The sequence below is a fragment of the Cyprinus carpio genome, unplaced genomic scaffold, assembly GCF_018340385.1.
Source record: "Cyprinus carpio isolate SPL01 unplaced genomic scaffold, ASM1834038v1 S000006552, whole genome shotgun sequence".
NCBI lineage: Eukaryota > Metazoa > Chordata > Actinopteri > Cypriniformes > Cyprinidae > Cyprinus > Cyprinus carpio.
Window position 1 is genome coordinate 196,844 of NW_024879215.1, and position 9,333 is coordinate 206,176.

The following is a 9,333-nucleotide window of genomic DNA, read 5'->3' on the forward strand; positions in this document are numbered from 1 at the left end:
AGCGCGGAAAATATGAAGTCATCGCGGTGTTGCTGGAAGTTCGCTTTGAGTGCGCGCGAACTATCCGTGTGGCGGAGTGCACGGCATTTTTTGTAACTTTCCGCATAACTCCGCATCCGAACATGCACGATTTCAGGGCGATTCTAGCCGAACATGCACGTCTGTGTCGGCGTTTGTGTGAAACAGAAGCAGTTTAATGTGAAGTTCAAACTCCATCAGGTGCTTTTTGACGGAAAACAATTTTTTTTGGAAAAAAATTTTTCATAGTTTGTCCAAGGCTTCTTATTTGAAGTACGTTTTATTTTTTATTGTATAACAATAGAATTAGAATTCATTTAGATATTAATTATACACTATTTGCTTAAAGTTGTCTTGTGTTTGATGCGTAATAAAGCCAATAGTTTAAGATTGTTTGAAGTTTGTACATAAAGAAATTATTAATTCATCAACTCATTCATCACAAGACTTGTACTGGCCATACTGGCAAATGACTTCTTCTCACCGGTGGTTCCCGACGGTTTTAGAGGACAATTACTCCTCGTCGCTCCCCTGTCGTTTCAAAGAATAGTACAACAGCGAACACAGGCGAAAGTATAAATCCAGCTTAACTTTGTTTGTTGTCGTCTTCTAAATAATGCTGCCAGTGGGGCTTGAGGAAGTGACGTCGGTCACGTCTGTGCAGTGAGACACAGGAAATAGAAATACTACAAAATAATAATAATAACGCGACTAAACGAGATGAAATAACATTAAAACATTTAGTTTTGTCTCGTTTTGGTGAGACATTTTAGCATAGTTTTTATTTTGTAAACCACATTTAGTCTCGTTTTTATTCGTCAACAATATGGCATTATACATTTAATTATAGTCATCGTCACATGACCAGCATTTACGCTGCGTCTCGTCTCGTTTTCGTCACATGGTAAAGGTTCGTTGACGACGATATTTAGTCATAATTTTCGTTGATGAAAGCAACACTAGATACTAATACTTATTATTAGATACTATTACTTGTTCATTAGATACTAGTACTTATTTTTTAGATACTAGTACTTATTTATCAGATACTAGTACTTATTCATTAGGTACTAGTGCTTATTTATTAAAAACTAGTACTCATTCATTAGATACTAGTACCTATTAAATAGATACTAGTACCTATTAAATAGATACTAGTACTTATTTAATAGATACTAGTACACATTTATTAGATACTAGTTCTTTTTTCGAAATGTTACTAGTATGATTTTTTATTTTACTAGTAATTTTTTTAATTGAACTCTACTGTAGCCATTTGGACTAGTCATAACATAAGATGAGTAAAAAAGCAGATCTGTAAGATAAGAATAGTTACTAGTAGTTATTACAAAAGGTACAAGTGTCTAATAAATAAGAACTAGTACCTAATGAATAACTACCAGTATCTATTAAATAAGTACTAGTATCTAATGAATGCTTACTAGTAATATTTAAATAGATACTAGTTACAATTGCAATAATTACTAGTCAGAAATTAAAAGATGATATCAAAAACAGAATAACTACGAGTCCCTGTTCGTTAGGAGATCTCTTCAACCTCATAAAGAACTAGTGAGAATGTATTTGGACATATCTTCATTTAAACAGATTACATAAACATGAGTACCTCTACACCGGCAGATTCATTTCTGTTTATTAAACATTATTTTTCATAGTATCCTATGAGACCATTATGTGCACTCAGTTTATAATCTTCTTTTTAGCGTTTATCTTACATTAAACACCAATAGGATAAGACACTGCTGCCTGTGTTTTATGGCCTAAAATAAAAGCTAAAAAGAAGAATAGAAAATTCCCTGAATTCCCTAAAAAAAAAAGGGTAAAAAGCAATGTTATAATAGGCCTAATTATTTAATAATAAAATTAACAGTGAAGCGTGCATCTAACTCTGGGGGGAACTTAGTCTAATAAAATCACCTAAATAAGTATTCATGTTAAGAAAGAACACAAACACATTTCCAAAACTGTAAAAGGTTATTTAAAAATAAAGCATTCATTAATTATTTTATGACAAACATTTTTACTGTCTTAAGTGCACATATTTAGCCTATAAATTAAAATATTAATAATAAAAATAACTATTATTTTTATTATTATTATTATTACATATTATTATTATTATTATTATTATTATTATTATTATACAGGTTATGCATAAGCAACTTTTATCCAAAACGACTTACAAAAGAGGAACAAATTACTCAGTCAGTCACAATGCCAGGTTTATTATACAATAATAATCAAGTGCTAAGATTATCACAAATTAAACAAGATTTTGATGCACATCTTTCTTATTAAATTTTGCTATAGGCCTATTCCACATAATAATATTCAATAAAATTGTATGTTAACACGTAGGAGCTTGCTGCATGAATCTGTGAGTACGGACCGAGGGTACGGATTGCAAAATCTGAGCGCACGGATTGGAAATTCGTGGGTTACGGTTTGTTAATCCGTGGACATGATTTGTTAAACCGAGGGAACAGTTAGTTTTAGTGTTCGTGGTTTATGTTTTTAGGGTGAGGGTTGGGATTGCGTAGCCGTGGATTGGTTTTTGATTTTTTTCTCCCTACAGGTGACGTGCAGGGCTCCGTACTAACCTGTTGTCCATATGACAGAATGATAAGTCCAGCAATTTCACTTAAAACAACATCAGTCGAGTCTTTTGAAATAATGTATTATTGTAATCTGACATGGTTTCATTAAACAGAATGAGGCAGAAATCATGCCACTTCATATTGTTCAATACAGTGATAAAGGCTATATCGATTAGGATTGCATTTTAAACTTTATTCTTATAAAAATACGCGAGATGGCTTGAAGATCAGAGATAAAACCATATATTGTCGCAGTCATTGTTTATTTTCATCATGTTTCATCAGTAAAAAACGTCTATCTTCATGTTATTCAGCCACTAGGCTACATCTACAGCGAAAGCTGAATTTCCTGGAACTTCATCAGTGAGTCTCACTTGTGGAGTTTCTGCGTGAGGGCACCATCCAGCGACGAGTATGAATGAAAAATAAATTATTTGAGTACTCATTATTGCTCACAAAACGTTCTACGTTCTTCTCCAGGGTAAAGAAAGTGTGCTTTTTTATTGCAGCTATATTTATTATTATATTTATTCTCAAATACACAGTTTTGTATATTATAGTTAAATAGTGTTATTACAAAAGTAATATTCCTTATTTTGTTTAATTTATTTTATTTAGAAATAATAACCATAATCATTATTAGTTTTATTGATATATAAAAAACAAAAATCTTGGCCAAATTGTGCAGCCCTACAAGTACAGGAAACCTGGTGTTTTTTTTAATTAATACCTTTTGGCCTTTTTTCAAATAAAGAAAATGTTTGTCTGAAAACCACAAGGTTTGGATTTTGGGTACCCTGTACAGAACATTAGTGTAAAAACATTTGGTGTCTGCAGCACCAGTGTGCCCTGTATAGGACATTAAGAAACAATCTTTTTTAGCAGGACAACTTTTTGTAATTTGTTATTAGTGCTGTGAAATGATAAATTTAAGTGGAGTGTTTGACTATCAAGTTTATGTGAGTAAACTTGATAGTCAAGTAAGCCTTTTTTTTCATTCTGAATCCAAGTTTAGAGCAGGATATTGATACTGTAATGATGCAGTATGATTACTTTAATGTTTTAATATTTATGTTCTCCTGACCCATTCTCAGGACCTGCACATGTTGAAAGAAATAGACAAACACTCATTTCACTAGCTTAATTACATTTATTTACTGTCATCTGCCCTTTAAAATGAAGTAAAAGTAAAGGATTTGGTTTGACCCCACCAATGCAACTATTTTGTTATTGTTGGTGTTTTTTTTTTAAATAGTCCCACAATTAATATTTAGCATTTTGCATTTTTATGATTGTTGTAATAGCCATGTTCTTTGTGTTTTTCCTGTGCCAGCTGTATGTTTTGAACGTTGAACTATGTTCTGTTTTGCTATTGTTTCTATCGTGATTCTGTAAAAGTGAAAGTAAATGTAGGGGCGGATCCTGCTCGGGTTATATTTCTGTTTACCTGGAGTTTAGACGCATACACTCACGCATTTTGATTCTTCTGTATCTTGTTGGAGCCATCTTGCTTAGAAATATTTGGTAAGAATGAAAACATCTGTATCTCTCTTTATTATTTCTTATCACTTGTTAATTGTATTGTAACTAAAAATAATCAACATGGCTGAAAAGGGGACATGCTTTGTAATGATTTGTACATTCACTTTTGTGCATGCTGGTGCTATATAAAAGTTATTATCTAAAATACATTTACATTTAGTCGTTTTGCAGACACAGGAAGTGCTTGTAATACCAAGTTTTAGACATTGTTCAAATAAGTACAAGCTAGAAAGAGAAGGAATAAATAAAGAGAAAGAGTTGTTTTTGTTTGTTTGTATGATGAATGAGTCAAGTAGCTTCGAAAAGAGATGAGTTTTTCAGCTGTTTGCTTGAAAATTGTCAAGGATTCAGCATTCCTGATAGGGGTGGGAAGATCATTCCACCCAGCCAAGAGAATGGTGAAACGAGAATGTTTCGTCTGGAGTGTTTTTTTGGGCTTTTTTTTGTTGTTACAAAAGGGGTTTTTCTCTAGCGGTTGTGGGTCTTATGGTTGTGGTGTGGTTGTTGTTAGTGTTAGTGGTTGTTAGTAGGTGGGTGCCGAGCCTGTGGCTGTTCTATATGCAAGCAATGTCTTGAACTTGATGCGAGCCACAGCCGGTAGCCAGTGCAAGGAGATAAAGAGAGGTGTAAAAATGGGTTCTTTTGGGCTCGTTGAAGACCAGTCGTGACACTGCATAAATAATTAGTGGTGTAATAATTATTTGTTTGTTAAGCAATTTTTAGATTTTGTGATCTAGAAGCATTATTGTGATTTTTCTGAGACAAGTGTGTATATGTTTTATTTTGTGTGATAATACTGTTGTATTTTTGTGAGAGAAAGGTTTTTTTTTTGCCCACCAATGCAAATCTTGACAGACAGACAGACAGACAGACATTTGATGCCATATGATTTTATACAGGTGCATCTTAATAAATTAGAATGTCGTGGAAAAGTTCATTTATTTCAGTAATTCAACTCAAATTGTGAAACTTGTAGTTTAAAAGTAGTTTAGAAGAAGAAGAGGAGTCTTTGGTTCTTTTAATTGTGAGGATTTTGGCTCACATTTAACAAAAACCCCACCAATCTCAACAAAATTAGATACTTCATAAGACCAATAAAAAAATTGTTTTTAGTGAATTGTTGGCCTTCTGAGAAAGTATGGTCATTTATGAACATGTAACTCAATACTTGGTAGGGGCTCCTTTTTGCTTTAATACTGCCGTCAATTCGGCGTCATGGCATGGATCGGGGTGATCAGTTTTGTGGCACTGGCTGAGGTGGTATGGAAGCCCAGGTTTCTTTGACAGTGCCTTCAGCTCATCTGCGTGTGTTTGGTTCGCTGTTTCTCATTTTCCTCTTGACAATACCCCATAGATTCTCTCTTGGGGTCAGGTCTGGTGAGTTTGCTGGCCAGTCAAGCACATCCAACACCATGGTCATTTATCCAACTTTTGGTGCTTTTGGCAGTGTGGGCAGGTGCTAAATCCTGCTGGAAATCAGCATCTTCAAAAAGCTGGTCAGCAGAAGGAAGCATGAAGTGCTCCAAAACTTCTTGGTAAACAGGTGCAGTGTCTTTGGTTTTCGAAAAACACCATGGACCAACACCAGCAGATGACATTGCACCCCAAATCATCACAGACTAGTGGTAACTTAACACTGACTTCAAGCAAACTTGGGCTATGAGCTTCTCCACCTTCCTCCAGATTCTAGGACCTTGGTTTCCAAATGAAATACAAAACTGCTCTCATCTGAAAAGAGGACTTTGGACCACTTTTTCCTTCCACTCAACTTTTCTGTTAAAATGCTTGGATACAGTCAGACTGTGTTGTACAGCCCAGCTTCTTTGGCAATGAATGTTTGTGGCTTTACCCTCCTTGTGAAGGGTGTCATGATGATGTCTTCTGGACAACTGTCAGTATCAGCCGTCTTCCCCATGATGTGTGTACTCCCTAGTGAACCAAACTGAGAGCACCATTTTGAAGGCTCAGGAAACATTTGCAGGTGTTTTGAGTTGATTAGCTGATTGGCATGTCACCATATTCTAATTTGTTGAGATAAATGAATTTTTCCACGACATTATAATTTATTGAGATGCACCTGTAGATGTTTGCCCTGTATTTCTAATGTGTTGTTCATATGCCATCTGTACACCTGTTGTTGAATTATGTACTACTTTGTTTTCAAAGCATTGCCATAGAAGAACTGATGTTCCTCAAAGAACCTTGCAGTGCACGGTTCTTAATATAACCATTTTACATTTCAATAATGTAAAGATCATTTTGTGAAATGAAAAGGTTTAAGGCATATAAAAGGTTCTTCATGGAACCACAAATGCCGATAAAAAACCTTTATTTATAAGAGGGCACCTATCACCCTAATTACCCTACTCTAAGAAAAACACAAAAGTTATAATACTCTTAAATACTTTCAAGTATTTCTTATTACATTTTTCAACTGAATATGGATGAAAAATACTGAGAACTTCCTGTAATTATTTCTACATTCATTGATGTGTACGTATAGGCCTGCAAGTTATTCTAACTGAATTTACAAAACATTTCAGTTGCCTACCACACTTCAAGCTTGTGATCTGAAAGCATAAAGGTAAGAATTTGCCTCTTTTGCAAGTATGCATATTTAGTTGTGTTAAATACAACAACTGTAAATGCCTTATAATCCAATGAAAGCATTTTTATATGCCAGTGTCTTTTTTTTTTTTTTAAGATGTTGAACGAATCCTGTGGAATACCAGAGGAGGAGCTGAAAGAGCTTCAGGAAATAATATCTAATCAAGATATTCAGACAGCAAAAAACACAATCAAAGAATACCTCAAACAGAAAGATCAAGTTGAGCTGAACATTGGTGTGACTGGGGAGTCTGGTTCTGGAAAGTCCACATTTGTTAATGCTTTCAGGGGTTTAGGAGATGAAGACGAGGGCTCTGCCAAAATAGATGTAGTTGAGACCACAATAAAACCCGAGGTTTACCCTCACCCAGATTATGACAACGTTAAAATGTGGGATCTTCCTGGCATTGGAACACCGAATTTCAAAGCCGATGAGTATTGTAAACTGGTTGAGTTTGAACGCTATGATTTTTTCATCATCATCGCTGCAGATCGGTTCAAAGAATGCCACACTCAGCTGGTCAAAGAGATCAAGAGGATGGGAAAAAAGTTTTATTTTGTTCGTTCTCAAATTGATAATAGCATTCGGGCTGAAAAGAGGAAAACAAACTTTGATGAGAAAAAGACACTGGATAAAATCCGAGAGGACTGTAAAAATGGTTAGCATTCAGTTGACATAACAATGATTTGTATATGATATATTGTGAATATATCTTTGGTCATGTTAAACTCATCAATAGGCACAATTGTAGAATTAATTATGAGTATTGTTCATGAATAATAGAATTATATTTTGTTAATGATAACAGTATTCATGATAAATTTCCTGTTTCTGTCAGGTCTGAGAAAGATCGTTTTAGAGGATCCTGTCGTGTTCCTGATCTCTTGCTGGGAGCTCAACAAGTATGACATAAATCTTCTGCAAGAAAGGATGGAGGAAGACCTTCCACAGCATAAAAAGCATGTGCTGATGTTGGCTTTGCCAAATATCACACTAAAGATTAATGAGAAAAAGAAGGAAGTTCTGGAAAAAAACATTAAAAGAGTAGCCTTCCTGTCTGCTTGTGTGGCGGCTGTTCCAATTCCCTGTCTTTCGCTGTCTGTGGATTTGGCTATCATAGCATTTGAGATAAATAAATACTGCAAAGCCTTTGGTCTTGATAGGAAATCTCTGCAGCAGCTCTGTGAAAGGTCAGGGAAGAGCATAGAGACTCTAGAGAGTCTGCTGAAATCTGTTTGGCATAAAGGATTATGCACAAGTTCTCTCTCAGTATTATTAGTGTGTGTGTACCCTTCTGTTCTGGTAAGAGGAGGGTGTTGTTTATTGTTTTTTTGGTTTTGTGTGTTTTAGGCTCTGTGTGGGGGGGGGAGCTGTGCTTTTGGACTGTGTCAATGATGCTGAAGAATGCTCTGAATGACATAGCAGAAGATGCCAGGAATGTGCTACTGGCTGTACTGGAGAGTGAAGTTATGGTCTGTATTTATTGGTACCAGCAGTTTTCATTCATTTAATATTTTTTTAAATAAGAGCAAAAGTTTTTTTTTTGTATTTGTGGCACTTTTTTTTTTATATTATAGTATTTTTATTTTTTTAAATTTTATGTTTTTTAAGTGCTGTACAGTTTAAATAGTAATCATAAAGCTTGTTAAAAATGTAAGGTTGTTTAAAAAGCAAAGGCAAAGAGCAGTTTAGTTGATTATTCAAAAGTTTATTTTGGGAAATTGGATGTATTTCTGTTTGCTTTCCTTTTATTATAATTTTTTTCCTGACAATTTCTGTCATGATGCTCACACAAACTACACAGCTGGGATGTTGTTGTTAGGCCTGGGGTAGTGATAAATTTAGCCATATATCTTTTTGAATTTTGTCATTTTCTTTTGTTGTTATTTAACAGCTCACTGTTAGAGATATATAGGTATTATTGTTCTGTACTCATTAAAGAAATTGTGTAAATGTCGAGAATTTCTAGAATGTTTATATCTTTATTTTGCATTTACAGGATACAATAATTCTGCACTGCGTGTGAACTGTATATGATTGTAATGATTGATTGTAATCAGATGAGGCACATTAATGATTTTTAAGTTTCTAAGTTTCTTTTTCCATACTTACAGAATGATAAATAACAGTAAATGTCTGTGTCCAATTTTCAAGTTCTAAATTTACAGCTGGAGGAGAATATTAATTAATTTCAATACTATGTATTATTTTTATTTTTATTATTTATTGTTTTTATAATTTAAAAATGTTAAGCTTTATCTGACTCGTGTTATTTTATGACTTTGTGTTTTGTGAAAGTGTGTGTGTAACTAATAAAAGATCCTGTTTAACCAGACTGCTCCTGTTGCGATGCAAATTGAAACTCATGGCAAACACAATTTATGCAAAGATTCCAGTGGATCATCATATCAAACCATCTGAAATTTAAGCATTCTTCCTGATCAACCACTTGATGAATATTTCGAGAAATGTGTTTCCCTCAGTCTTTCCGTAAGTGTTTTCGTGATTCTTCCTGATCAACCACTTGATGAATATTTCGAGAAATGT

At 34.2% G+C, this 9,333-nt stretch overlaps 1 pseudogene; it reads left to right on the plus strand.

Annotated features, from left to right (window-relative positions):
* The first annotated feature begins 5,393 nt into the window (after positions 1–5,393).
* On the plus strand, positions 5,394–8,812 carry LOC109107014 (annotated as a pseudogene).
* The last annotated feature ends 521 nt before the right edge of the window (positions 8,813–9,333 follow it).